General features: G+C 55.0%; 10 non-coding genes across 10 annotated transcripts; all 10 read left to right on the top strand.

Annotated features, from left to right (window-relative positions):
* Positions 1–579: 579 nt before the first annotated feature.
* Positions 580–672, top strand: LOC132361073 (small nucleolar RNA SNORD116). Its single transcript, XR_009501386.1, has one exon. It is a non-coding gene; the product is annotated as a small nucleolar RNA SNORD116 (small nucleolar RNA).
* Positions 673–3,338: 2,666 nt separating this feature from the next.
* Positions 3,339–3,431, top strand: LOC132361793 (small nucleolar RNA SNORD116). Its single transcript, XR_009502061.1, has one exon. It is a non-coding gene; the product is annotated as a small nucleolar RNA SNORD116 (small nucleolar RNA).
* A 2,687-nt stretch (positions 3,432–6,118) lies between these two features.
* On the top strand, positions 6,119–6,211 carry LOC132361072 (small nucleolar RNA SNORD116). Its single transcript, XR_009501385.1, has one exon. It is a non-coding gene; the product is annotated as a small nucleolar RNA SNORD116 (small nucleolar RNA).
* Positions 6,212–8,878: 2,667 nt separating this feature from the next.
* Positions 8,879–8,971, top strand: LOC132361792 (small nucleolar RNA SNORD116). The gene has a single exon (XR_009502060.1). It is a non-coding gene; the product is annotated as a small nucleolar RNA SNORD116 (small nucleolar RNA).
* A 2,687-nt stretch (positions 8,972–11,658) lies between these two features.
* LOC132361070 (small nucleolar RNA SNORD116) lies at positions 11,659–11,751 on the top strand. Its single transcript, XR_009501383.1, has one exon. It is a non-coding gene; the product is annotated as a small nucleolar RNA SNORD116 (small nucleolar RNA).
* A 2,667-nt stretch (positions 11,752–14,418) lies between these two features.
* LOC132361791 (small nucleolar RNA SNORD116) lies at positions 14,419–14,511 on the top strand. Its single transcript, XR_009502059.1, has one exon. It is a non-coding gene; the product is annotated as a small nucleolar RNA SNORD116 (small nucleolar RNA).
* A 2,687-nt stretch (positions 14,512–17,198) lies between these two features.
* Positions 17,199–17,291, top strand: LOC132361067 (small nucleolar RNA SNORD116). The gene has a single exon (XR_009501382.1). It is a non-coding gene; the product is annotated as a small nucleolar RNA SNORD116 (small nucleolar RNA).
* A 2,667-nt stretch (positions 17,292–19,958) lies between these two features.
* LOC132361790 (small nucleolar RNA SNORD116) lies at positions 19,959–20,051 on the top strand. The gene has a single exon (XR_009502058.1). It is a non-coding gene; the product is annotated as a small nucleolar RNA SNORD116 (small nucleolar RNA).
* Positions 20,052–22,738: 2,687 nt separating this feature from the next.
* LOC132361066 (small nucleolar RNA SNORD116) lies at positions 22,739–22,831 on the top strand. The gene has a single exon (XR_009501381.1). It is a non-coding gene; the product is annotated as a small nucleolar RNA SNORD116 (small nucleolar RNA).
* A 2,667-nt stretch (positions 22,832–25,498) lies between these two features.
* On the top strand, positions 25,499–25,591 carry LOC132360993 (small nucleolar RNA SNORD116). Its single transcript, XR_009501310.1, has one exon. It is a non-coding gene; the product is annotated as a small nucleolar RNA SNORD116 (small nucleolar RNA).
* Positions 25,592–27,006: the final 1,415 nt, after the last annotated feature.

The raw sequence follows: 27,006 nt of genomic DNA, 5'->3' as shown, positions 1-27,006 counted from the left end.
ACACACGCCCACACGCGTGAACACACACATACAGCCTCTCAGACACCGGCCAACATATGTGCGTAACTTCCTGCAGTCGTACTATCAGACATGCAGTCAATTCTCGGTAAGGGTTAGAGGTCCTTGGGAAGCAGTTTCAGAGCTCAAGGCCAGGTAAATGTTTTTATGGATCATGTCCTGTGAGGACACCGGTCCACTTATGAAGCCTCGGTGATTTCTGTCCACTTCTCAGGTGCAGTTGCTGGGAAAGGCTGGCCGTCGACACAAACAAGACCTTCGTGTGCTCTGATGACTGGAGGTGCTAAGAAGAAGTGGAAAAAGTGAGGCGGGCCCATGTCCCTGAGTGTGTTCGTGGATAACTCAGGATGGTAGGTATTAAAGCACCCCAAGATGTGCCATTAGATATTAGGTTTTCCTCAGACAGGCCCAATGGTTGCAAGAGTGGATTGATTGTTCCCCTTGCTGAGTGGCCTGAGGGCTGTGGATTCTCCAGGCTTTTGGGGTAGCCCAGGCTCATGGCTCCTGTACAGAGTCCCGCGCAGACTCCGGTTGTGTTCTGCAGCGTCCCAGCATGTGCTTGGATTGATGATGACACCCTTGCATGCATTCCTTGGAAAATCTGGACCAAATGAGTGAGAACACTCTACCGTCTCGTCATCGAAACTGAGGTTCAGCACGTTTCCTCTCTCAGGGGGAGAGGACAGTTAGGAATGAGGGCCAGCGTCCCCCGCCGACATGCATGCAAACACCACCAAGGACTCCAGTATTGGAGGGGCTCCTTTCTGAGGGTTGACCGTGTCTGCACATAAGCTGTGTTATCTGTGAAACCCGGGTCCCTGCTGAATGGCTGTTGAGGGAATGCGAGGGGGCAGGTTCTCCTGCTGGTCTTAAGAGTCAGAGTGTGTGCTGGTCTAGGCCCAGTTAGCTTGCAGTTGGGAGGTGAGTTTTGGCCAGGATCACGCTTCGTGCATGCCATTTTGGGGGTTGATTCTGGAAGCCAAAATGAGCAAGCGTCCCTGGTTGGTGCCTGGAACCTCAGGCCAGGCCTGTGGCCCTCCCTGTTCTTGCGTTTTTCACGGTGAGCTTCTTGAGTGCCTAGTGAGGCTGGAGCAATGGGCGGGGGTGAGCTCGGTTGGGCATCGGCGGAAAGGGGCTGATGGATTAGGCCTCGCTGCTGCCCTTGTTTGCTTCTCTACTTTAACTCCCGGCACAGTGTTGATGCCAAGTGGGTCATCGTGGAGTGGGGAGAGGAATGAGTGCTGAATTTAAACCTGCGTGGATCACTGATGGCCCGTACAGGAAGGGAAGGGAAGATGAGGACATGTCCTTTGTGATGTCGTGGAATAGGCTATCATAACTGGGTTGCAGGTGCTGGCCTCGGCTTCCCAAGGATGTGTCATGTTCGTGATGGGCTGGCATCAGCTGCCTATGGAGGGGATGGCTTTGGCAGTTCAAGTGGATGAGGTGAGGTAGGTAACCTGTGTAGAGTTGGAATCCCATTGCCAGAGGAAAGACACCCAAAGGGTGTCTTGCGAGACGTAAAGAAGATTGACATGGTGACGCGTCTCTGCTGGCCTCCTTGGAGGATGTTTAGTTATGCGAACATCCCCTTGGGCTGCTTTGTTCCCTTGTTTGGGAATGTGCAAAGCGAAAGTGCTTCTCCCGGGGGGTATGACTCGGCTTGCGAACAGCCAGAGGTTTACCTGGAGCAGTCCGTTGGGGGGACAGAGGTGGGGGCACTGTTGCGACGCCAGGCGCACTGTCGTGGACAGCCACTGTGCCCTTTCAAGTTTCCAGGTCCCCTCGTGTGGCAAAGGTTTTCCGTTGAAAGTCTGTCTGTGGTCCTCGGGGACAGTGCCTTTGATCACTGTGAGTGCCTCGGTAGTGTCGCCGTGGCAGTGGAGAATGGCCAGGATGCATGGGGTGGGGTGGGCATCATCAAAGCAGACAGGCTTGCGGTGTGTCTTCCCTGCTGTTCAGTGTCTCCGTGTTCACATGATGTCTGTGGCTTCAAGTAGAGTCGAGTCGCCCTGCAGGCAGGAGGAGGGCACTTAGGACGAGGCTGTGTAGCGTTTGAGCGTTTCCTCAGTGGTCAGGGCCGCAAAGCCTACCAGTTGGAAGCTTGCCTATACGTGGCCGGGAAGGTGGCCTAATTTCCGCTGTGGGGTTCCAACCTGTGTCATGGTTGCTGAAGCCCAACACTTCCCATTGAGGGCATTCCCACGGGGTCATGGGAAGTGATTTGGTCTAGTTGGCGAGACGAGGCACTTGGGCCGAAGTCCGTTAACCCCTTGAGAAGTGCCAGGCTGCATCTTGCCTGTCGGCAACTGCAGGTCGGTGTCAGCCTGCCCATGGGAGGTTACCTTGCTTCCGGGATCACTGGGAGTGACCCCAAGGGCACATCAGATGTGGTGGTAGGTGGCAGGATCTCCAGGTCCACATAGGTGTGACACCCACGGCCGGGAGGGAGGTCTCGTCCAGTCTTTGTGCTTTGGTCAGAAGGCGTGGCTGTGGGAGAGCGGGAGTCTGTGGCCTATTTTGACAGCCTGGGGTTCAAAGTTCGCATGCGGCCTCATGAAGCTGACAGGGGTCTTTCTCCTTTCAGTTGGGGGTCCAACCAGGGTGCTGTGTATAAACTATGACGTTTACTGTTAGAAGCGTCTGCAGAGGGCCACAGGGACACCCAGAGACCAAGACGCGTATTTAGCGGCACCCACAGGTATCCACAAACGCATCCTCGTGCACAGTCACAGTCACACACGCCCACACGTGTGAATACACACATACAGCGTCTCACACACCGAGCAATGTACGTGCGTAACTTCCTTCAGTCGTGCTGTGAGACACACAATCAGTTTTCGGTAAGGGACAGTGGTACTTGGGAAGCAGGTTCTAGGCTCACGCCCAGGTTAAGTGTTCACAAAAATCATGTTCTCTGAGGACCCTTGTGCAATTCAGAAACCTGCCTGATTTCTGTCCACTTCTCAGGTGCAGTTGCAGAGTAAGGCTGGCTGTCGGCAAACAGAAGAAGACCTTCGCGTTGTCTGATGACTGGATATGCTAAGGAGAACTGGACAAAGTGGGGCGGGTGCACGTTGCCGAGCAAGGCTGTGGATAGCTCAGGACGGTAGGCATTCACCCATACTAAGATGTGCCATTGGATATTAGGATTTCCACAGATGGGCCCAATGGTTGCAAGAGTGGATTGATTGTTGGTCTTGCTGAGTGGCCTGAGGACTGTGGATTCCCCAGGCAGTTGGAGTACTTCCAGGTCATGGCTCCTCTGCAGAGACCCACGGCCTTCCCTTTTGTGTTCTGCAGCCTCCCAGCATGTGCTTGGATCGATGATGACACCCTTGTATGCATTCCTTGGAAAATCTGAACAAAATGAGTGAGAACGCTCTACCGTCTCCTCATCGAAAGTGAGGTCCAGCACGTTTCCTGTCTCGGGAGTATGGGACAGTTAGGAGTGAGGGCCAACGTCCCCTGCTGACAGGCATGCAAACCCCACTAAGGGCTCCAGCATTGGAGGGGCTCCTGTCTGAGGGTCGACCATGTCTGCCCATAAGCTGGGTCATCTATGAATCCCCGGTCCCTGCTAAAAGGCCGTTGAGGGAATGCAAGAGGGCAGGCTTTCCTGCTAGTCTTCAGGGTCGGAGTGTGTTCTGGTAGAGACCCAGTAAGCTTGCAGCTTGGAGAGGTGATTTTTGGACAGGATCACACTTTGTGCATGCCACTTCCGAGGTTGATTATGGAAGCCAACATGAGCAAGCTTCCCTGGTTGGAGCCTGGAGCCTCAGGCCAGGCCTGTGGCCCTCTCTGTTGTTGTGTTTCGTGCAGTGAGGTTCTTGACTGCCCCTTGTGGCTGGAGCAGTGGGCGGGCGTGGGCTGGAGTTGGGCGATGGCGGAAAGGGGCTGATGGTTTAGGCCTCAGTGCTGCCCCTGTCAGCTCCTCTGCTGAAGTTGCCGGCACACTGTTGGTGCTAAGTGGATCTTCGTGAAGTGGGGTGTGGATCGAGTGAAGCATTTCAGCCTGGGTGGTGTCTGCTGGCCTGGAGAGAAAGGTAAGGTATCATGAGGAAAGGTCCTGTGTGATGTCGTGGGATGGGTTGTCATCATTGGGTTGCAGGCGCTGGCCTCGGCTTCCCAAGAATGTGTCTTGTTCGTGATGGGCTGGCATAAGCTGCCTATGGAGCGGATGGCTTTGGCAGTTCAAGTGGGTGAGTTGAGGTAGGTAAGCTGTGTAGAGTTGCGATCCCGTTGCCCGAGGAATGACACCCAAAGGGTGTCTTGCGGGAAGTAGAGAAGATCGACATGGTGAGGCGTCTGTGCCGGCCTCCTTGCAGGTAGTTGAGTTATGCGAACATCCCCTTTGGCCGCTTTGTTCCCTTGTTTGGCAATGTGTAAAGCGAAAGTGTTTCTCCCGTGGGGGAATGACGCGACCGGCCGGTGTAGCACACAGGCCTTTCGAACAGCCAGAGGTTTATCTGGAGCAGTCCATTGGTGGGGCAGAGATGGGGGCCCCATTGCCATGCCTGCTGTGCTGCCGTGGCCAGCCACTGTTCCCTTTCAGGCTTCCAAGTTCCCTCGCATGGCAGAGGTCTTCCTTTGAAAGTCTGTCTGTGGTCCTCGGGGACCATGCCTTTGATCACTGTGAGTTACTCGGTAGTGTCACTGTGGCAGTGGAGAATTTCCAGGATGCATGGTGTGGGATCAGCATCAATGAAGGAGACAGGCTTGCGGTCTGTCTTCCCTGGTGTTCAGTGTTCCCGTGTTCTGAAGATGTTTGTGGTTTCCAGTAGGGTCGTGTCGCCCTGTGGGCTGGAGGAGGGCATGTAGGACGAGGCTTTCAAGGGTTTGAGCGTTTCCTTAGGGGTCAGGGCCGTGAACATTCAAGATGGGAGCTGCCTGAGACGTGGCTGGGAATGTGGACTAGTTTCCGCCGTGGGGATCCGACATGGGTCATGGTGGCTGAAGCCCACCACTTCCTGTGGTGGGCATTCCCACGGGTCAATGGAAAGTGATTAGGCCTAGTTGGCGAGAAGTGGCACGTGGGCCCACGTTCGTTAGCCCCTTGAGTGTTTTCAGACTGCATCTTGGCAGCAGACAGCTGCCGGTCGGTGTCGGCCCGACCATGGGAGTTCCCTTGCTTCCGGAAGTGCTGCGAGTGACCCCAAATGCCCATCAGATATACTGGTAGCTGACAGAGTCTCGAGGTGCATGTCGATGTCACAGCCAAGGCCCGGAGGCAGGTCTCGTCGAGGCTTTGTGTTTTGGTCAGAAGGCGTGGCTGTAGGAGAGCGGGAGTCCGTGGACTATTTCAACAGCCCCTGGGGGTCAAAGTGTGTCTGCGGCCTCTTAAAGCTGACAGGATTCTTTCTCCTTTCAGTTAGGGGTCTCACCAGGGTGCTGTGTATAAACTCTTTCTTTTATTGTTGGACTCCTCTTCACAGGGCCATAGGGACACACAGAGACCAAGATGCGTATGCAGCGGCACACAGAGGAACCCACAAGCACGTCCACATGCGCAGTCACAGTCACACACGCCCACACGCGTGAACACACACATACAGCCTCTCAGACACCGGCCAACATATGTGCGTAACTTCCTGCAGTCGTACTATCAGACATGCAGTCAATTCTCGGTAAGGGTTAGAGGTCCTTGGGAAGCAGTTTCAGAGCTCAAGGCCAGGTAAATGTTTTTATGGATCATGTCCTGTGAGGACACCGGTCCACTTATGAAGCCTCGGTGATTTCTGTCCACTTCTCAGGTGCAGTTGCTGGGAAAGGCTGGCCGTCGACACAAACAAGACCTTCGTGTGCTCTGATGACTGGAGGTGCTAAGAAGAAGTGGAAAAAGTGAGGCGGGCCCATGTCCCTGAGTGTGTTCGTGGATAACTCAGGATGGTAGGTATTAAAGCACCCCAAGATGTGCCATTAGATATTAGGTTTTCCTCAGACAGGCCCAATGGTTGCAAGAGTGGATTGATTGTTCCCCTTGCTGAGTGGCCTGAGGGCTGTGGATTCTCCAGGCTTTTGGGGTAGCCCAGGCTCATGGCTCCTGTACAGAGTCCCGCGCAGACTCCGGTTGTGTTCTGCAGCGTCCCAGCATGTGCTTGGATTGATGATGACACCCTTGCATGCATTCCTTGGAAAATCTGGACCAAATGAGTGAGAACACTCTACCGTCTCGTCATCGAAACTGAGGTTCAGCACGTTTCCTCTCTCAGGGGGAGAGGACAGTTAGGAATGAGGGCCAGCGTCCCCCGCCGACATGCATGCAAACACCACCAAGGACTCCAGTATTGGAGGGGCTCCTTTCTGAGGGTTGACCGTGTCTGCACATAAGCTGTGTTATCTGTGAAACCCGGGTCCCTGCTGAATGGCTGTTGAGGGAATGCGAGGGGGCAGGTTCTCCTGCTGGTCTTAAGAGTCAGAGTGTGTGCTGGTCTAGGCCCAGTTAGCTTGCAGTTGGGAGGTGAGTTTTGGCCAGGATCACGCTTCGTGCATGCCATTTTGGGGGTTGATTCTGGAAGCCAAAATGAGCAAGCGTCCCTGGTTGGTGCCTGGAACCTCAGGCCAGGCCTGTGGCCCTCCCTGTTCTTGCGTTTTTCACGGTGAGCTTCTTGAGTGCCTAGTGAGGCTGGAGCAATGGGCGGGGGTGAGCTCGGTTGGGCATCGGCGGAAAGGGGCTGATGGATTAGGCCTCGCTGCTGCCCTTGTTTGCTTCTCTACTTTAACTCCCGGCACAGTGTTGATGCCAAGTGGGTCATCGTGGAGTGGGGAGAGGAATGAGTGCTGAATTTAAACCTGCGTGGATCACTGATGGCCCGTACAGGAAGGGAAGGGAAGATGAGGACATGTCCTTTGTGATGTCGTGGAATAGGCTATCATAACTGGGTTGCAGGTGCTGGCCTCGGCTTCCCAAGGATGTGTCATGTTCGTGATGGGCTGGCATCAGCTGCCTATGGAGGGGATGGCTTTGGCAGTTCAAGTGGATGAGGTGAGGTAGGTAACCTGTGTAGAGTTGGAATCCCATTGCCAGAGGAAAGACACCCAAAGGGTGTCTTGCGAGACGTAAAGAAGATTGACATGGTGACGCGTCTCTGCTGGCCTCCTTGGAGGATGTTTAGTTATGCGAACATCCCCTTGGGCTGCTTTGTTCCCTTGTTTGGGAATGTGCAAAGCGAAAGTGCTTCTCCCGGGGGGGCATGACTCGGCTTGCGAACAGCCAGAGGTTTACCTGGAGCAGTCCGTTGGGGGGACAGAGGTGGGGGCACTGTTGCGACGCCAGGCGCACTGTCGTGGACAGCCACTGTGCCCTTTCAAGTTTCCAGGTCCCCTCGTGTGGCAAAGGTTTTCCGTTGAAAGTCTGTCTGTGGTCCTCGGGGACAGTGCCTTTGATCACTGTGAGTGCCTCGGTAGTGTCGCCGTGGCAGTGGAGAATGGCCAGGATGCATGGGGTGGGGTGGGCATCATCAAAGCAGACAGGCTTGCGGTGTGTCTTCCCTGCTGTTCAGTGTCTCCGTGTTCACATGATGTCTGTGGCTTCAAGTAGAGTCGAGTCGCCCTGCAGGCAGGAGGAGGGCACTTAGGACGAGGCTGTGTAGCGTTTGAGCGTTTCCTCAGTGGTCAGGGCCGCAAAGCCTACCAGTTGGAAGCTTGCCTATACGTGGCCGGGAAGGTGGCCTAATTTCCGCTGTGGGGTTCCAACCTGTGTCATGGTTGCTGAAGCCCAACACTTCCCATTGAGGGCATTCCCACGGGGTCATGGGAAGTGATTTGGTCTAGTTGGCGAGACGAGGCACTTGGGCCGAAGTCCGTTAACCCCTTGAGAAGTGCCAGGCTGCATCTTGCCTGTCGGCAACTGCAGGTCGGTGTCAGCCTGCCCATGGGAGGTTACCTTGCTTCCGGGATCACTGGGAGTGACCCCAAGGGCACATCAGATGTGGTGGTAGGTGGCAGGATCTCCAGGTCCACATAGGTGTGACACCCACGGCCGGGAGGGAGGTCTCGTCCAGTCTTTGTGCTTTGGTCAGAAGGCGTGGCTGTGGGAGAGCGGGAGTCTGTGGCCTATTTTGACAGCCTGGGGTTCAAAGTTCGCATGCGGCCTCATGAAGCTGACAGGGGTCTTTCTCCTTTCAGTTGGGGGTCCAACCAGGGTGCTGTGTATAAACTATGACGTTTACTGTTAGAAGCGTCTGCAGAGGGCCACAGGGACACCCAGAGACCAAGACGCGTATTTAGCGGCACCCACAGGTATCCACAAACGCATCCTCGTGCACAGTCACAGTCACACACGCCCACACGTGTGAATACACACATACAGCGTCTCACACACCGAGCAATGTACGTGCGTAACTTCCTTCAGTCGTGCTGTGAGACACACAATCAGTTTTCGGTAAGGGACAGTGGTACTTGGGAAGCAGGTTCTAGGCTCACGCCCAGGTTAAGTGTTCACAAAAATCATGTTCTCTGAGGACCCTTGTGCAATTCAGAAACCTGCCTGATTTCTGTCCACTTCTCAGGTGCAGTTGCAGAGTAAGGCTGGCTGTCGGCAAACAGAAGAAGACCTTCGCGTTGTCTGATGACTGGATATGCTAAGGAGAACTGGACAAAGTGGGGCGGGTGCACGTTGCCGAGCAAGGCTGTGGATAGCTCAGGACGGTAGGCATTCACCCATACTAAGATGTGCCATTGGATATTAGGATTTCCACAGATGGGCCCAATGGTTGCAAGAGTGGATTGATTGTTGGTCTTGCTGAGTGGCCTGAGGACTGTGGATTCCCCAGGCAGTTGGAGTACTTCCAGGTCATGGCTCCTCTGCAGAGACCCACGGCCTTCCCTTTTGTGTTCTGCAGCCTCCCAGCATGTGCTTGGATCGATGATGACACCCTTGTATGCATTCCTTGGAAAATCTGAACAAAATGAGTGAGAACGCTCTACCGTCTCCTCATCGAAAGTGAGGTCCAGCACGTTTCCTGTCTCGGGAGTATGGGACAGTTAGGAGTGAGGGCCAACGTCCCCTGCTGACAGGCATGCAAACCCCACTAAGGGCTCCAGCATTGGAGGGGCTCCTGTCTGAGGGTCGACCATGTCTGCCCATAAGCTGGGTCATCTATGAATCCCCGGTCCCTGCTAAAAGGCCGTTGAGGGAATGCAAGAGGGCAGGCTTTCCTGCTAGTCTTCAGGGTCGGAGTGTGTTCTGGTAGAGACCCAGTAAGCTTGCAGCTTGGAGAGGTGATTTTTGGACAGGATCACACTTTGTGCATGCCACTTCCGAGGTTGATTATGGAAGCCAACATGAGCAAGCTTCCCTGGTTGGAGCCTGGAGCCTCAGGCCAGGCCTGTGGCCCTCTCTGTTGTTGTGTTTCGTGCAGTGAGGTTCTTGACTGCCCCTTGTGGCTGGAGCAGTGGGCGGGCGTGGGCTGGAGTTGGGCGATGGCGGAAAGGGGCTGATGGTTTAGGCCTCAGTGCTGCCCCTGTCAGCTCCTCTGCTGAAGTTGCCGGCACACTGTTGGTGCTAAGTGGATCTTCGTGAAGTGGGGTGTGGATCGAGTGAAGCATTTCAGCCTGGGTGGTGTCTGCTGGCCTGGAGAGAAAGGTAAGGTATCATGAGGAAAGGTCCTGTGTGATGTCGTGGGATGGGTTGTCATCATTGGGTTGCAGGCGCTGGCCTCGGCTTCCCAAGAATGTGTCTTGTTCGTGATGGGCTGGCATAAGCTGCCTATGGAGCGGATGGCTTTGGCAGTTCAAGTGGGTGAGTTGAGGTAGGTAAGCTGTGTAGAGTTGCGATCCCGTTGCCCGAGGAATGACACCCAAAGGGTGTCTTGCGGGAAGTAGAGAAGATCGACATGGTGAGGCGTCTGTGCCGGCCTCCTTGCAGGTAGTTGAGTTATGCGAACATCCCCTTTGGCCGCTTTGTTCCCTTGTTTGGCAATGTGTAAAGCGAAAGTGTTTCTCCCGTGGGGGAATGACGCGACCGGCCGGTGTAGCACACAGGCCTTTCGAACAGCCAGAGGTTTATCTGGAGCAGTCCATTGGTGGGGCAGAGATGGGGGCCCCATTGCCATGCCTGCTGTGCTGCCGTGGCCAGCCACTGTTCCCTTTCAGGCTTCCAAGTTCCCTCGCATGGCAGAGGTCTTCCTTTGAAAGTCTGTCTGTGGTCCTCGGGGACCATGCCTTTGATCACTGTGAGTTACTCGGTAGTGTCACTGTGGCAGTGGAGAATTTCCAGGATGCATGGTGTGGGATCAGCATCAATGAAGGAGACAGGCTTGCGGTCTGTCTTCCCTGGTGTTCAGTGTTCCCGTGTTCTGAAGATGTTTGTGGTTTCCAGTAGGGTCGTGTCGCCCTGTGGGCTGGAGGAGGGCATGTAGGACGAGGCTTTCAAGGGTTTGAGCGTTTCCTTAGGGGTCAGGGCCGTGAACATTCAAGATGGGAGCTGCCTGAGACGTGGCTGGGAATGTGGACTAGTTTCCGCCGTGGGGATCCGACATGGGTCATGGTGGCTGAAGCCCACCACTTCCTGTGGTGGGCATTCCCACGGGTCAATGGAAAGTGATTAGGCCTAGTTGGCGAGAAGTGGCACGTGGGCCCACGTTCGTTAGCCCCTTGAGTGTTTTCAGACTGCATCTTGGCAGCAGACAGCTGCCGGTCGGTGTCGGCCCGACCATGGGAGTTCCCTTGCTTCCGGAAGTGCTGCGAGTGACCCCAAATGCCCATCAGATATACTGGTAGCTGACAGAGTCTCGAGGTGCATGTCGATGTCACAGCCAAGGCCCGGAGGCAGGTCTCGTCGAGGCTTTGTGTTTTGGTCAGAAGGCGTGGCTGTAGGAGAGCGGGAGTCCGTGGACTATTTCAACAGCCCCTGGGGGTCAAAGTGTGTCTGCGGCCTCTTAAAGCTGACAGGATTCTTTCTCCTTTCAGTTAGGGGTCTCACCAGGGTGCTGTGTATAAACTCTTTCTTTTATTGTTGGACTCCTCTTCACAGGGCCATAGGGACACACAGAGACCAAGATGCGTATGCAGCGGCACACAGAGGAACCCACAAGCACGTCCACATGCGCAGTCACAGTCACACACGCCCACACGCGTGAACACACACATACAGCCTCTCAGACACCGGCCAACATATGTGCGTAACTTCCTGCAGTCGTACTATCAGACATGCAGTCAATTCTCGGTAAGGGTTAGAGGTCCTTGGGAAGCAGTTTCAGAGCTCAAGGCCAGGTAAATGTTTTTATGGATCATGTCCTGTGAGGACACCGGTCCACTTATGAAGCCTCGGTGATTTCTGTCCACTTCTCAGGTGCAGTTGCTGGGAAAGGCTGGCCGTCGACACAAACAAGACCTTCGTGTGCTCTGATGACTGGAGGTGCTAAGAAGAAGTGGAAAAAGTGAGGCGGGCCCATGTCCCTGAGTGTGTTCGTGGATAACTCAGGATGGTAGGTATTAAAGCACCCCAAGATGTGCCATTAGATATTAGGTTTTCCTCAGACAGGCCCAATGGTTGCAAGAGTGGATTGATTGTTCCCCTTGCTGAGTGGCCTGAGGGCTGTGGATTCTCCAGGCTTTTGGGGTAGCCCAGGCTCATGGCTCCTGTACAGAGTCCCGCGCAGACTCCGGTTGTGTTCTGCAGCGTCCCAGCATGTGCTTGGATTGATGATGACACCCTTGCATGCATTCCTTGGAAAATCTGGACCAAATGAGTGAGAACACTCTACCGTCTCGTCATCGAAACTGAGGTTCAGCACGTTTCCTCTCTCAGGGGGAGAGGACAGTTAGGAATGAGGGCCAGCGTCCCCCGCCGACATGCATGCAAACACCACCAAGGACTCCAGTATTGGAGGGGCTCCTTTCTGAGGGTTGACCGTGTCTGCACATAAGCTGTGTTATCTGTGAAACCCGGGTCCCTGCTGAATGGCTGTTGAGGGAATGCGAGGGGGCAGGTTCTCCTGCTGGTCTTAAGAGTCAGAGTGTGTGCTGGTCTAGGCCCAGTTAGCTTGCAGTTGGGAGGTGAGTTTTGGCCAGGATCACGCTTCGTGCATGCCATTTTGGGGGTTGATTCTGGAAGCCAAAATGAGCAAGCGTCCCTGGTTGGTGCCTGGAACCTCAGGCCAGGCCTGTGGCCCTCCCTGTTCTTGCGTTTTTCACGGTGAGCTTCTTGAGTGCCTAGTGAGGCTGGAGCAATGGGCGGGGGTGAGCTCGGTTGGGCATCGGCGGAAAGGGGCTGATGGATTAGGCCTCGCTGCTGCCCTTGTTTGCTTCTCTACTTTAACTCCCGGCACAGTGTTGATGCCAAGTGGGTCATCGTGGAGTGGGGAGAGGAATGAGTGCTGAATTTAAACCTGCGTGGATCACTGATGGCCCGTACAGGAAGGGAAGGGAAGATGAGGACATGTCCTTTGTGATGTCGTGGAATAGGCTATCATAACTGGGTTGCAGGTGCTGGCCTCGGCTTCCCAAGGATGTGTCATGTTCGTGATGGGCTGGCATCAGCTGCCTATGGAGGGGATGGCTTTGGCAGTTCAAGTGGATGAGGTGAGGTAGGTAACCTGTGTAGAGTTGGAATCCCATTGCCAGAGGAAAGACACCCAAAGGGTGTCTTGCGAGACGTAAAGAAGATTGACATGGTGACGCGTCTCTGCTGGCCTCCTTGGAGGATGTTTAGTTATGCGAACATCCCCTTGGGCTGCTTTGTTCCCTTGTTTGGGAATGTGCAAAGCGAAAGTGCTTCTCCCGGGGGGGCATGACTCGGCTTGCGAACAGCCAGAGGTTTACCTGGAGCAGTCCGTTGGGGGGACAGAGGTGGGGGCACTGTTGCGACGCCAGGCGCACTGTCGTGGACAGCCACTGTGCCCTTTCAAGTTTCCAGGTCCCCTCGTGTGGCAAAGGTTTTCCGTTGAAAGTCTGTCTGTGGTCCTCGGGGACAGTGCCTTTGATCACTGTGAGTGCCTCGGTAGTGTCGCCGTGGCAGTGGAGAATGGCCAGGATGCATGGGGTGGGGTGGGCATCATCAAAGCAGACAGGCTTGCGGTGTGTCTTCCCTGCTGTTCAGTGTCTCCGTGTTCACATGATGTCTGTGGCTTCAAGTAGAGTCGAGTCGCCCTGCAGGCAGGAGGAGGGCACTTAGGACGAGGCTGTGTAGCGTTTGAGCGTTTCCTCAGTGGTCAGGGCCGCAAAGCCTACCAGTTGGAAGCTTGCCTATACGTGGCCGGGAAGGTGGCCTAATTTCCGCTGTGGGGTTCCAACCTGTGTCATGGTTGCTGAAGCCCAACACTTCCCATTGAGGGCATTCCCACGGGGTCATGGGAAGTGATTTGGTCTAGTTGGCGAGACGAGGCACTTGGGCCGAAGTCCGTTAACCCCTTGAGAAGTGCCAGGCTGCATCTTGCCTGTCGGCAACTGCAGGTCGGTGTCAGCCTGCCCATGGGAGGTTACCTTGCTTCCGGGATCACTGGGAGTGACCCCAAGGGCACATCAGATGTGGTGGTAGGTGGCAGGATCTCCAGGTCCACATAGGTGTGACACCCACGGCCGGGAGGGAGGTCTCGTCCAGTCTTTGTGCTTTGGTCAGAAGGCGTGGCTGTGGGAGAGCGGGAGTCTGTGGCCTATTTTGACAGCCTGGGGTTCAAAGTTCGCATGCGGCCTCATGAAGCTGACAGGGGTCTTTCTCCTTTCAGTTGGGGGTCCAACCAGGGTGCTGTGTATAAACTATGACGTTTACTGTTAGAAGCGTCTGCAGAGGGCCACAGGGACACCCAGAGACCAAGACGCATATTTAGCGGCACCCACAGGTATCCACAAACGCATCCTCGTGCACAGTCACAGTCACACACGCCCACACGTGTGAATACACACATACAGCGTCTCACACACCGAGCAATGTACGTGCGTAACTTCCTTCAGTCGTGCTGTGAGACACACAATCAGTTTTCGGTAAGGGACAGTGGTACTTGGGAAGCAGGTTCTAGGCTCACGCCCAGGTTAAGTGTTCACAAAAATCATGTTCTCTGAGGACCCTTGTGCAATTCAGAAACCTGCCTGATTTCTGTCCACTTCTCAGGTGCAGTTGCAGAGTAAGGCTGGCTGTCGGCAAACAGAAGAAGACCTTCGCGTTGTCTGATGACTGGATATGCTAAGGAGAACTGGACAAAGTGGGGCGGGTGCACGTTGCCGAGCAAGGCTGTGGATAGCTCAGGACGGTAGGCATTCACCCATACTAAGATGTGCCATTGGATATTAGGATTTCCACAGATGGGCCCAATGGTTGCAAGAGTGGATTGATTGTTGGTCTTGCTGAGTGGCCTGAGGACTGTGGATTCCCCAGGCAGTTGGAGTACTTCCAGGTCATGGCTCCTCTGCAGAGACCCACGGCCTTCCCTTTTGTGTTCTGCAGCCTCCCAGCATGTGCTTGGATCGATGATGACACCCTTGTATGCATTCCTTGGAAAATCTGAACAAAATGAGTGAGAACGCTCTACCGTCTCCTCATCGAAAGTGAGGTCCAGCACGTTTCCTGTCTCGGGAGTATGGGACAGTTAGGAGTGAGGGCCAACGTCCCCTGCTGACAGGCATGCAAACCCCACTAAGGGCTCCAGCATTGGAGGGGCTCCTGTCTGAGGGTCGACCATGTCTGCCCATAAGCTGGGTCATCTATGAATCCCCGGTCCCTGCTAAAAGGCCGTTGAGGGAATGCAAGAGGGCAGGCTTTCCTGCTAGTCTTCAGGGTCGGAGTGTGTTCTGGTAGAGACCCAGTAAGCTTGCAGCTTGGAGAGGTGATTTTTGGACAGGATCACACTTTGTGCATGCCGCTTCCGAGGTTGATTATGGAAGCCAACATGAGCAAGCTTCCCTGGTTGGAGCCTGGAGCCTCAGGCCAGGCCTGTGGCCCTCTCTGTTGTTGTGTTTCGTGCAGTGAGGTTCTTGACTGCCCCTTGTGGCTGGAGCAGTGGGCGGGCGTGGGCTGGAGTTGGGCGATGGCGGAAAGGGGCTGATGGTTTAGGCCTCAGTGCTGCCCCTGTCAGCTCCTCTGCTGAAGTTGCCGGCACACTGTTGGTGCTAAGTGGATCTTCGTGAAGTGGGGTGTGGATCGAGTGAAGCATTTCAGCCTGGGTGGTGTCTGCTGGCCTGGAGAGAAAGGTAAGGTATCATGAGGAAAGGTCCTGTGTGATGTCGTGGGATGGGTTGTCATCATTGGGTTGCAGGCGCTGGCCTCGGCTTCCCAAGAATGTGTCTTGTTCGTGATGGGCTGGCATAAGCTGCCTATGGAGCGGATGGCTTTGGCAGTTCAAGTGGGTGAGTTGAGGTAGGTAAGCTGTGTAGAGTTGCGATCCCGTTGCCCGAGGAATGACACCCAAAGGGTGTCTTGCGGGAAGTAGAGAAGATCGACATGGTGAGGCGTCTGTGCCGGCCTCCTTGCAGGTAGTTGAGTTATGCGAACATCCCCTTTGGCCGCTTTGTTCCCTTGTTTGGCAATGTGTAAAGCGAAAGTGTTTCTCCCGTGGGGGAATGACGCGACCGGCCGGTGTAGCACACAGGCCTTTCGAACAGCCAGAGGTTTATCTGGAGCAGTCCATTGGTGGGGCAGAGATGGGGGCCCCATTGCCATGCCTGCTGTGCTGCCGTGGCCAGCCACTGTTCCCTTTCAGGCTTCCAAGTTCCCTCGCATGGCAGAGGTCTTCCTTTGAAAGTCTGTCTGTGGTCCTCGGGGACCATGCCTTTGATCACTGTGAGTTACTCGGTAGTGTCACTGTGGCAGTGGAGAATTTCCAGGATGCATGGTGTGGGATCAGCATCAATGAAGGAGACAGGCTTGCGGTCTGTCTTCCCTGGTGTTCAGTGTTCCCGTGTTCTGAAGATGTTTGTGGTTTCCAGTAGGGTCGTGTCGCCCTGTGGGCTGGAGGAGGGCATGTAGGACGAGGCTTTCAAGGGTTTGAGCGTTTCCTTAGGGGTCAGGGCCGTGAACATTCAAGATGGGAGCTGCCTGAGACGTGGCTGGGAATGTGGACTAGTTTCCGCCGTGGGGATCCGACATGGGTCATGGTGGCTGAAGCCCACCACTTCCTGTGGTGGGCATTCCCACGGGTCAATGGAAAGTGATTAGGCCTAGTTGGCGAGAAGTGGCACGTGGGCCCACGTTCGTTAGCCCCTTGAGTGTTTTCAGACTGCATCTTGGCAGCAGACAGCTGCCGGTCGGTGTCGGCCCGACCATGGGAGTTCCCTTGCTTCCGGAAGTGCTGCGAGTGACCCCAAATGCCCATCAGATATACTGGTAGCTGACAGAGTCTCGAGGTGCATGTCGATGTCACAGCCAAGGCCCGGAGGCAGGTCTCGTCGAGGCTTTGTGTTTTGGTCAGAAGGCGTGGCTGTAGGAGAGCGGGAGTCCGTGGACTATTTCAACAGCCCCTGGGGGTCAAAGTGTGTCTGCGGCCTCTTAAAGCTGACAGGATTCTTTCTCCTTTCAGTTAGGGGTCTCACCAGGGTGCTGTGTATAAACTCTTTCTTTTATTGTTGGACTCCTCTTCACAGGGCCATAGGGACACACAGAGACCAAGACGCGTATGCAGCGGCACACAGAGGAACCCACAAGCACGTCCGCATGCGCAGTCACAGTCACACACGCCCACACGCGTGAACACACACATACAGCCTCTCAGACACCGGCCAACATATGTGCGTAACTTCCTGCAGTCGTACTATCAGACATGCAGTCAATTCTCGGTAAGGGTTAGAGGTCCTTGGGAAGCAGTTTCAGAGCTCAAGGCCAGGTAAATGTTTTTATGGATCATGTCCTGTGAGGACACCGGTCCACTTATGAAGCCTCGGTGATTTCTGTCCACTTCTCAGGTGCAGTTGCTGGGAAAGGCTGGCCGTCGACACAAACAAGACCTTCGTGTGCTCTGATGACTGGAGGTGCTAAGAAGAAGTGGAAAAAGTGAGGCGGGCCCATGTCCCTGAGTGTGTTCGTGGATAACTCAGGATGGTAGGTATTAAAGCACCCCAAGATGTGCCATTAGATATTAGGTTTTCCTCAGACAGGCCCAATGGTTGCAAGAGTGGATTGATTGTTCCCCTTGCTGAGTGGCCTGAGGGCTGTGGATTCTCCAGGCTTTTGGGGTAGCCCAGGCTCATGGCTCCTGTACAGAGTCCCGCGCAGACTCCGGTTGTGTTCTGCAGCGTCCCAGCATGTGCTTGGATTGATGATGACACCCTTGCATGCATTCCTTGGAAAATCTGGACCAAATGAGTGAGAACACTCTACCGTCTCGTCATCGAAACTGAGGTTCAGCACGTTTCCTCTCTCAGGGGGAGAGGACAGTTAGGAATGAGGGCCAGCGTCCCCCGCCGACATGCATGCAAACACCACCAAGGACTCCAGTATTGGAGGGGCTCCTTTCTGAGGGTTGACCGTGTCTGCACATAAGCTGTGTTATCTGTGAAACCCGGGTCCCTGCTGAATGGCTGTTGAGGGAATGCGAGGGGGCAGGTTCTCCTGCTGGTCTTAAGAGTCAGAGTGTGTGCTGGTCTAGGCCCAGTTAGCTTGCAGTTGGGAGGTGAGTTTTGGCCAGGATCACGCTTCGTGCATGCCATTTTGGGGGTTGATTCTGGAAGCCAAAATGAGCAAGCGTCCCTGGTTGGTGCCTGGAACCTCAGGCCAGGCCTGTGGCCCTCCCTGTTCTTGCGTTTTTCACGGTGAGCTTCTTGAGTGCCTAGTGAGGCTGGAGCAATGGGCGGGGGTGAGCTCGGTTGGGCATCGGCGGAAAGGGGCTGATGGATTAGGCCTCGCTGCTGCCCTTGTTTGCTTCTCTACTTTAACTCCCGGCACAGTGTTGATGCCAAGTGGGTCATCGTGGAGTGGGGAGAGGAATGAGTGCTGAATTTAAACCTGCGTGGATCACTGATGGCCCGTACAGGAAGGGAAGGGAAGATGAGGACATGTCCTTTGTGATGTCGTGGAATAGGCTATCATAACTGGGTTGCAGGTGCTGGCCTCGGCTTCCCAAGGATGTGTCATGTTCGTGATGGGCTGGCATCAGCTGCCTATGGAGGGGATGGCTTTGGCAGTTCAAGTGGATGAGGTGAGGTAGGTAACCTGTGTAGAGTTGGAATCCCATTGCCAGAGGAAAGACACCCAAAGGGTGTCTTGCGAGACGTAAAGAAGATTGACATGGTGACGCGTCTCTGCTGGCCTCCTTGGAGGATGTTTAGTTATGCGAACATCCCCTTGGGCTGCTTTGTTCCCTTGTTTGGGAATGTGCAAAGCGAAAGTGCTTCTCCCGGGGGGGCATGACTCGGCTTGCGAACAGCCAGAGGTTTACCTGGAGCAGTCCGTTGGGGGGACAGAGGTGGGGGCACTGTTGCGACGCCAGGCGCACTGTCGTGGACAGCCACTGTGCCCTTTCAAGTTTCCAGGTCCCCTCGTGTGGCAAAGGTTTTCCGTTGAAAGTCTGTCTGTGGTCCTCGGGGACAGTGCCTTTGATCACTGTGAGTGCCTCGGTAGTGTCGCCGTGGCAGTGGAGAATGGCCAGGATGCATGGGGTGGGGTGGGCATCATCAAAGCAGACAGGCTTGCGGTGTGTCTTCCCTGCTGTTCAGTGTCTCCGTGTTCACATGATGTCTGTGGCTTCAAGTAGAGTCGAGTCGCCCTGCAGGCAGGAGGAGGGCACTTAGGACGAGGCTGTGTAGCGTTTGAGCGTTTCCTCAGTGGTCAGGGCCGCAAAGCCTACCAGTTGGAAGCTTGCCTATACGTGGCCGGGAAGGTGGCCTAATTTCCGCTGTGGGGTTCCAACCTGTGTCATGGTTGCTGAAGCCCAACACTTCCCATTGAGGGCATTCCCACGGGGTCATGGGAAGTGATTTGGTCTAGTTGGCGAGACGAGGCACTTGGGCCGAAGTCCGTTAACCCCTTGAGAAGTGCCAGGCTGCATCTTGCCTGTCGGCAACTGCAGGTCGGTGTCAGCCTGCCCATGGGAGGTTACCTTGCTTCCGGGATCACTGGGAGTGACCCCAAGGGCACATCAGATGTGGTGGTAGGTGGCAGGATCTCCAGGTCCACATAGGTGTGACACCCACGGCCGGGAGGGAGGTCTCGTCCAGTCTTTGTGCTTTGGTCAGAAGGCGTGGCTGTGGGAGAGCGGGAGTCTGTGGCCTATTTTGACAGCCTGGGGTTCAAAGTTCGCATGCGGCCTCATGAAGCTGACAGGGGTCTTTCTCCTTTCAGTTGGGGGTCCAACCAGGGTGCTGTGTATAAACTATGACGTTTACTGTTAGAAGCGTCTGCAGAGGGCCACAGGGACACCCAGAGACCAAGACGCGTATTTAGCGGCACCCACAGGTATCCACAAACGCATCCTCGTGCACAGTCACAGTCACACACGCCCACACGTGTGAATACACACATACAGCGTCTCACACACCGAGCAATGTACGTGCGTAACTTCCTTCAGTCGTGCTGTGAGACACACAATCAGTTTTCGGTAAGGGACAGTGGTACTTGGGAAGCAGGTTCTAGGCTCACGCCCAGGTTAAGTGTTCACAAAAATCATGTTCTCTGAGGACCCTTGTGCAATTCAGAAACCTGCCTGATTTCTGTCCACTTCTCAGGTGCAGTTGCAGAGTAAGGCTGGCTGTCGGCAAACAGAAGAAGACCTTCGCGTTGTCTGATGACTGGATATGCTAAGGAGAACTGGACAAAGTGGGGCGGGTGCACGTTGCCGAGCAAGGCTGTGGATAGCTCAGGACGGTAGGCATTCACCCATACTAAGATGTGCCATTGGATATTAGGATTTCCACAGATGGGCCCAATGGTTGCAAGAGTGGATTGATTGTTGGTCTTGCTGAGTGGCCTGAGGACTGTGGATTCCCCAGGCAGTTGGAGTACTTCCAGGTCATGGCTCCTCTGCAGAGACCCACGGCCTTCCCTTTTGTGTTCTGCAGCCTCCCAGCATGTGCTTGGATCGATGATGACACCCTTGTATGCATTCCTTGGAAAATCTGAACAAAATGAGTGAGAACGCTCTACCGTCTCCTCATCGAAAGTGAGGTCCAGCACGTTTCCTGTCTCGGGAGTATGGGACAGTTAGGAGTGAGGGCCAACGTCCCCTGCTGACAGGCATGCAAACCCCACTAAGGGCTCCAGCATTGGAGGGGCTCCTGTCTGAGGGTCGACCATGTCTGCCCATAAGCTGGGTCATCTATGAATCCCCGGTCCCTGCTAAAAGGCCGTTGAGGGAATGCAAGAGGGCAGGCTTTCCTGCTAGTCTTCAGGGTCGGAGTGTGTTCTGGTAGAGACCCAGTAAGCTTGCAGCTTGGAGAGGTGATTTTTGGACAGGATCACACTTTGTGCATGCCGCTTCCGAGGTTGATTATGGAAGCCAACATGAGCAAGCTTCCCTGGTTGGAGCCTGGAGCCTCAGGCCAGGCCTGTGGCCCTCTCTGTTGTTGTGTTTCGTGCAGTGAGGTTCTTGACTGCCCCTTGTGGCTGGAGCAGTGGGCGGGCGTGGGCTGGAGTTGGGCGATGGCGGAAAGGGGCTGATGGTTTAGGCCTCAGTGCTGCCCCTGTCAGCTCCTCTGCTGAAGTTGCCGGCACACTGTTGGTGCTAAGTGGATCTTCGTGAAGTGGGGTGTGGATCGAGTGAAGCATTTCAGCCTGGGTGGTGTCTGCTGGCCTGGAGAGAAAGGTAAGGTATCATGAGGAAAGGTCCTGTGTGATGTCGTGGGATGGGTTGTCATCATTGGGTTGCAGGCGCTGGCCTCGGCTTCCCAAGAATGTGTCTTGTTCGTGATGGGCTGGCATAAGCTGCCTATGGAGCGGATGGCTTTGGCAGTTCAAGTGGGTGAGTTGAGGTAGGTAAGCTGTGTAGAGTTGCGATCCCGTTGCCCGAGGAATGACACCCAAAGGGTGTCTTGCGGGAAGTAGAGAAGATCGACATGGTGAGGCGTCTGTGCCGGCCTCCTTGCAGGTAGTTGAGTTATGCGAACATCCCCTTTGGCCGCTTTGTTCCCTTGTTTGGCAATGTGTAAAGCGAAAGTGTTTCTCCCGTGGGGGAATGACGCGACCGGCCGGTGTAGCACACAGGCCTTTCGAACAGCCAGAGGTTTATCTGGAGCAGTCCATTGGTGGGGCAGAGATGGGGGCCCCATTGCCATGCCTGCTGTGCTGCCGTGGCCAGCCACTGTTCCCTTTCAGGCTTCCAAGTTCCCTCGCATGGCAGAGGTCTTCCTTTGAAAGTCTGTCTGTGGTCCTCGGGGACCATGCCTTTGATCACTGTGAGTTACTCGGTAGTGTCACTGTGGCAGTGGAGAATTTCCAGGATGCATGGTGTGGGATCAGCATCAATGAAGGAGACAGGCTTGCGGTCTGTCTTCCCTGGTGTTCAGTGTTCCCGTGTTCTGAAGATGTTTGTGGTTTCCAGTAGGGTCGTGTCGCCCTGTGGGCTGGAGGAGGGCATGTAGGACGAGGCTTTCAAGGGTTTGAGCGTTTCCTTAGGGGTCAGGGCCGTGAACATTCAAGATGGGAGCTGCCTGAGACGTGGCTGGGAATGTGGACTAGTTTCCGCCGTGGGGATCCGACATGGGTCATGGTGGCTGAAGCCCACCACTTCCTGTGGTGGGCATTCCCACGGGTCAATGGAAAGTGATTAGGCCTAGTTGGCGAGAAGTGGCACGTGGGCCCACGTTCGTTAGCCCCTTGAGTGTTTTCAGACTGCATCTTGGCAGCAGACAGCTGCCGGTCGGTGTCGGCCCGACCATGGGAGTTCCCTTGCTTCCGGAAGTGCTGCGAGTGACCCCAAATGCCCATCAGATATACTGGTAGCTGACAGAGTCTCGAGGTGCATGTCGATGTCACAGCCAAGGCCCGGAGGCAGGTCTCGTCGAGGCTTTGTGTTTTGGTCAGAAGGCGTGGCTGTAGGAGAGCGGGAGTCCGTGGACTATTTCAACAGCCCCTGGGGGTCAAAGTGTGTCTGCGGCCTCTTAAAGCTGACAGGATTCTTTCTCCTTTCAGTTAGGGGTCTCACCAGGGTGCTGTGTATAAACTCTTTCTTTTATTGTTGGACTCCTCTTCACAGGGCCATAGGGACACACAGAGACCAAGATGCGTATGCAGCGGCACACAGAGGAACCCACAAGCACGTCCGCATGCGCAGTCACAGTCACACACGCCCACACGCGTGAACACACACATACAGCCTCTCAGACACCGGCCAACATATGTGCGTAACTTCCTGCAGTCGTACTATCAGACATGCAGTCAATTCTCGGTAAGGGTTAGAGGTCCTTGGGAAGCAGTTTCAGAGCTCAAGGCCAGGTAAATGTTTTTATGGATCATGTCCTGTGAGGACACCGGTCCACTTATGAAGCCTCGGTGATTTCTGTCCACTTCTCAGGTGCAGTTGCTGGGAAAGGCTGGCCGTCGACACAAACAAGACCTTCGTGTGCTCTGATGACTGGAGGTGCTAAGAAGAAGTGGAAAAAGTGAGGCGGGCCCATGTCCCTGAGTGTGTTCGTGGATAACTCAGGATGGTAGGTATTAAAGCACCCCAAGATGTGCCATTAGATATTAGGTTTTCCTCAGACAGGCCCAATGGTTGCAAGAGTGGATTGATTGTTCCCCTTGCTGAGTGGCCTGAGGGCTGTGGATTCTCCAGGCTTTTGGGGTAGCCCAGGCTCATGGCTCCTGTACAGAGTCCCGCGCAGACTCCGGTTGTGTTCTGCAGCGTCCCAGCATGTGCTTGGATTGATGATGACACCCTTGCATGCATTCCTTGGAAAATCTGGACCAAATGAGTGAGAACACTCTACCGTCTCGTCATCGAAACTGAGGTTCAGCACGTTTCCTCTCTCAGGGGGAGAGGACAGTTAGGAATGAGGGCCAGCGTCCCCCGCCGACATGCATGCAAACACCACCAAGGACTCCAGTATTGGAGGGGCTCCTTTCTGAGGGTTGACCGTGTCTGCACATAAGCTGTGTTATCTGTGAAACCCGGGTCCCTGCTGAATGGCTGTTGAGGGAATGCGAGGGGGCAGGTTCTCCTGCTGGTCTTAAGAGTCAGAGTGTGTGCTGGTCTAGGCCCAGTTAGCTTGCAGTTGGGAGGTGAGTTTTGGCCAGGATCACGCTTCGTGCATGCCATTTTGGGGGTTGATTCTGGAAGCCAAAATGAGCAAGCGTCCCTGGTTGGTGCCTGGAACCTCAGGCCAGGCCTGTGGCCCTCCCTGTTCTTGCGTTTTTCACGGTGAGCTTCTTGAGTGCCTAGTGAGGCTGGAGCAATGGGCGGGGGTGAGCTCGGTTGGGCATCGGCGGAAAGGGGCTGATGGATTAGGCCTCGCTGCTGCCCTTGTTTGCTTCTCTACTTTAACTCCCGGCACAGTGTTGATGCCAAGTGGGTCATCGTGGAGTGGGGAGAGGAATGAGTGCTGAATTTAAACCTGCGTGGATCACTGATGGCCCGTACAGGAAGGGAAGGGAAGATGAGGACATGTCCTTTGTGATGTCGTGGAATAGGCTATCATAACTGGGTTGCAGGTGCTGGCCTCGGCTTCCCAAGGATGTGTCATGTTCGTGATGGGCTGGCATCAGCTGCCTATGGAGGGGATGGCTTTGGCAGTTCAAGTGGATGAGGTGAGGTAGGTAACCTGTGTAGAGTTGGAATCCCATTGCCAGAGGAAAGACACCCAAAGGGTGTCTTGCGAGACGTAAAGAAGATTGACATGGTGACGCGTCTCTGCTGGCCTCCTTGGAGGATGTTTAGTTATGCGAACATCCCCTTGGGCTGCTTTGTTCCCTTGTTTGGGAATGTGCAAAGCGAAAGTGCTTCTCCCGGGGGGGCATGACTCGGCTTGCGAACAGCCAGAGGTTTACCTGGAGCAGTCCGTTGGGGGGACAGAGGTGGGGGCACTGTTGCGACGCCAGGCGCACTGTCGTGGACAGCCACTGTGCCCTTTCAAGTTTCCAGGTCCCCTCGTGTGGCAAAGGTTTTCCGTTGAAAGTCTGTCTGTGGTCCTCGGGGACAGTGCCTTTGATCACTGTGAGTGCCTCGGTAGTGTCGCCGTGGCAGTGGAGAATTGCCAGGATGCATGGGGTGGGGTGGGCATCATCAAAGCAGACAGGCTTGCGGTGTGTCTTCCCTGCTGTTCAGTGTCTCCGTGTTCACATGATGTCTGTGGCTTCAAGTAGAGTCGAGTCGCCCTGCAGGCAGGAGGAGGGCACTTAGGACGAGGCTGTGTAGCGTTTGAGCGTTTCCTCAGTGGTCAGGGCCGCAAAGCCTACCAGTTGGAAGCTTGCCTATACGTGGCCGGGAAGGTGGCCTAATTTCCGCTGTGGGGTTCCAACCTGTGTCATGGTTGCTGAAGCCCAACACTTCCCATTGAGGGCATTCCCACGGGGTCATGGGAAGTGATTTGGTCTAGTTGGCGAGACGAGGCACTTGGGCCGAAGTCCGTTAACCCCTTGAGAAGTGCCAGGCTGCATCTTGCCTGTCGGCAACTGCAGGTCGGTGTCAGCCTGCCCATGGGAGGTTACCTTGCTTCCGGGATCACTGGGAGTGACCCCAAGGGCACATCAGATGTGGTGGTAGGTGGCAGGATCTCCAGGTCCACATAGGTGTGACACCCACGGCCGGGAGGGAGGTCTCGTCCAGTCTTTGTGCTTTGGTCAGAAGGCGTGGCTGTGGGAGAGCGGGAGTCTGTGGCCTATTTTGACAGCCTGGGGTTCAAAGTTCGCATGCGGCCTCATGAAGCTGACAGGGGTCTTTCTCCTTTCAGTTGGGGGTCCAACCAGGGTGCTGTGTATAAACTATGACGTTTACTGTTAGAAGCGTCTGCAGAGGGCCACAGGGACACCCAGAGACCAAGACGCGTATTTAGCGGCACCCACAGGTATCCACAAACGCATCCTCGTGCACAGTCACAGTCACACACGCCCACACGTGTGAATACACACATACAGCGTCTCACACACCGAGCAATGTACGTGCGTAACTTCCTTCAGTCGTGCTGTGAGACACACAATCAGTTTTCGGTAAGGGACAGTGGTACTTGGGAAGCAGGTTCTAGGCTCACGCCCAGGTTAAGTGTTCACAAAAATCATGTTCTCTGAGGACCCTTGTGCAATTCAGAAACCTGCCTGATTTCTGTCCACTTCTCAGGTGCAGTTGCAGAGTAAGGCTGGCTGTCGGCAAAGAGAAGAAGACCTTCGCGTTGTCTGATGACTGGATATGCTAAGGAGAACTGGACAAAGTGGGGCGGGTGCACGTTGCCGAGCAAGGCTGTGGATAGCTCAGGACGGTAGGCATTCACCCATACTAAGATGTGCCATTGGATATTAGGATTTCCACAGATGGGCCCAATGGTTGCAAGAGTGGATTGATTGTTGGTCTTGCTGAGTGGCCTGAGGACTGTGGATTCCCCAGGCAGTTGGAGTACTTCCAGGTCATGGCTCCTCTGCAGAGACCCACGGCCTTCCCTTTTGTGTTCTGCAGCCTCCCAGCATGTGCTTGGATCGATGATGACACCCTTGTATGCATTCCTTGGAAAATCTGAAGAAAATGAGTGAGAACGCTCTACCGTCTCCTCATCAAAAGTAAGGTCCAGCACGTTTCCTGTCTCGGGAGTATGGGACAGTTAGGAGTGAGGGCCAACGTCCCCTGCTGACAGGCATGCAAACCCCACTAAGGGCTCCAGCATTGGAGGGGCTCCTGTCTGAGGGTCGACCATGTCTGCCCATAAGCTGGGTCATCTATGAATCCCCGGTCCCTGCTAAAAGGCCGTTGAGGGAATGCAAGAGGGCAGGCTTTCCTGCTAGTCTTCAGGGTCGGAGTGTGTTCTGGTAGAGACCCAGTAAGCTTGCAGCTTGGAGAGGTGATTTTTGGACAGGATCACACTTTGTGCATGCCGCTTCCGAGGTTGATTATGGAAGCCAACATGAGCAAGCTTCCCTGGTTGGAGCCTGGAGCCTCAGGCCAGGCCTGTGGCCCTCTCTGTTGTTGTGTTTCGTGCAGTGAGGTTCTTGACTGCCCCTTGTGGCTGGAGCAGTGGGCGGGCGTGGGCTGGAGTTGGGCGATGGCGGAAGGGGGCTGATGGTTTAGGCCTCAGTGCTGCCCCTGTCAGCTCCTCTGCTGAAGTTGCCGGCACACTGTTGGCGCTAAGTGGATCTTCGTGAAGTGGGGTGTGGATCGAGTGAAGCATTTCAGCCTGGGTGGTGTCTGCTGGCCTGGAGAGAAAGGTAAGGTATCATGAGGAAAGGTCCTGTGTGATGTCGTGGGATGGGTTGTCATCATTGGGTTGCAGGCGCTGGCCTCGGCTTCCCAAGAATGTGTCTTGTTCGTGATGGGCTGGCATAAGCTGCCTATGGAGCGGATGGCTTTGGCAGTTCAAGTGGGTGAGTTGAGGTAGGTAAGCTGTGTAGAGTTGCGATCCCGTTGCCCGAGGAATGACACCCAAAGGGTGTCTTGCGGGAAGTAGAGAAGATCGACATGGTGAGGCGTCTGTGCCGGCCTCCTTGCAGGTAGTTGAGTTATGCGAACATCCCCTTTGGCCGCTTTGTTCCCTTGTTTGGCAATGTGTAAAGCGAAAGTGTTTCTCCCGTGGGGGAATGACGCGACCGGCCGGTGTAGCACACAGGCCTTTCGAACAGCCAGAGGTTTATCTGGAGCAGTCCATTGGTGGGGCAGAGATGGGGGCCCCATTGCCATGCCTGCTGTGCTGCCGTGGCCAGCCACTGTTCCCTTTCAGGCTTCCAAGTTCCCTCGCATGGCAGAGGTCTTCCTTTGAAAGTCTGTCTGTGGTCCTCGGGGACCATGCCTTTGATCACTGTGAGTTACTCGGTAGTGTCACTGTGGCAGTGGAGAATTTCCAGGATGCATGGTGTGGGATCAGCATCAATGAAGGAGACAGGCTTGCGGTCTGTCTTCCCTGGTGTTCAGTGTTCCCGTGTTCTGAAGATGTTTGTGGTTTCCAGTAGGGTCGTGTCGCCCTGTGGGCTGGAGGAGGGCATGTAGGACGAGG

This window comes from Balaenoptera ricei, chromosome 2 (genome assembly GCF_028023285.1).
Source record: "Balaenoptera ricei isolate mBalRic1 chromosome 2, mBalRic1.hap2, whole genome shotgun sequence".
Lineage (NCBI taxonomy): Eukaryota > Metazoa > Chordata > Mammalia > Artiodactyla > Balaenopteridae > Balaenoptera > Balaenoptera ricei.
This window is presented reverse-complemented; position numbering and strand designations above follow the sequence as displayed.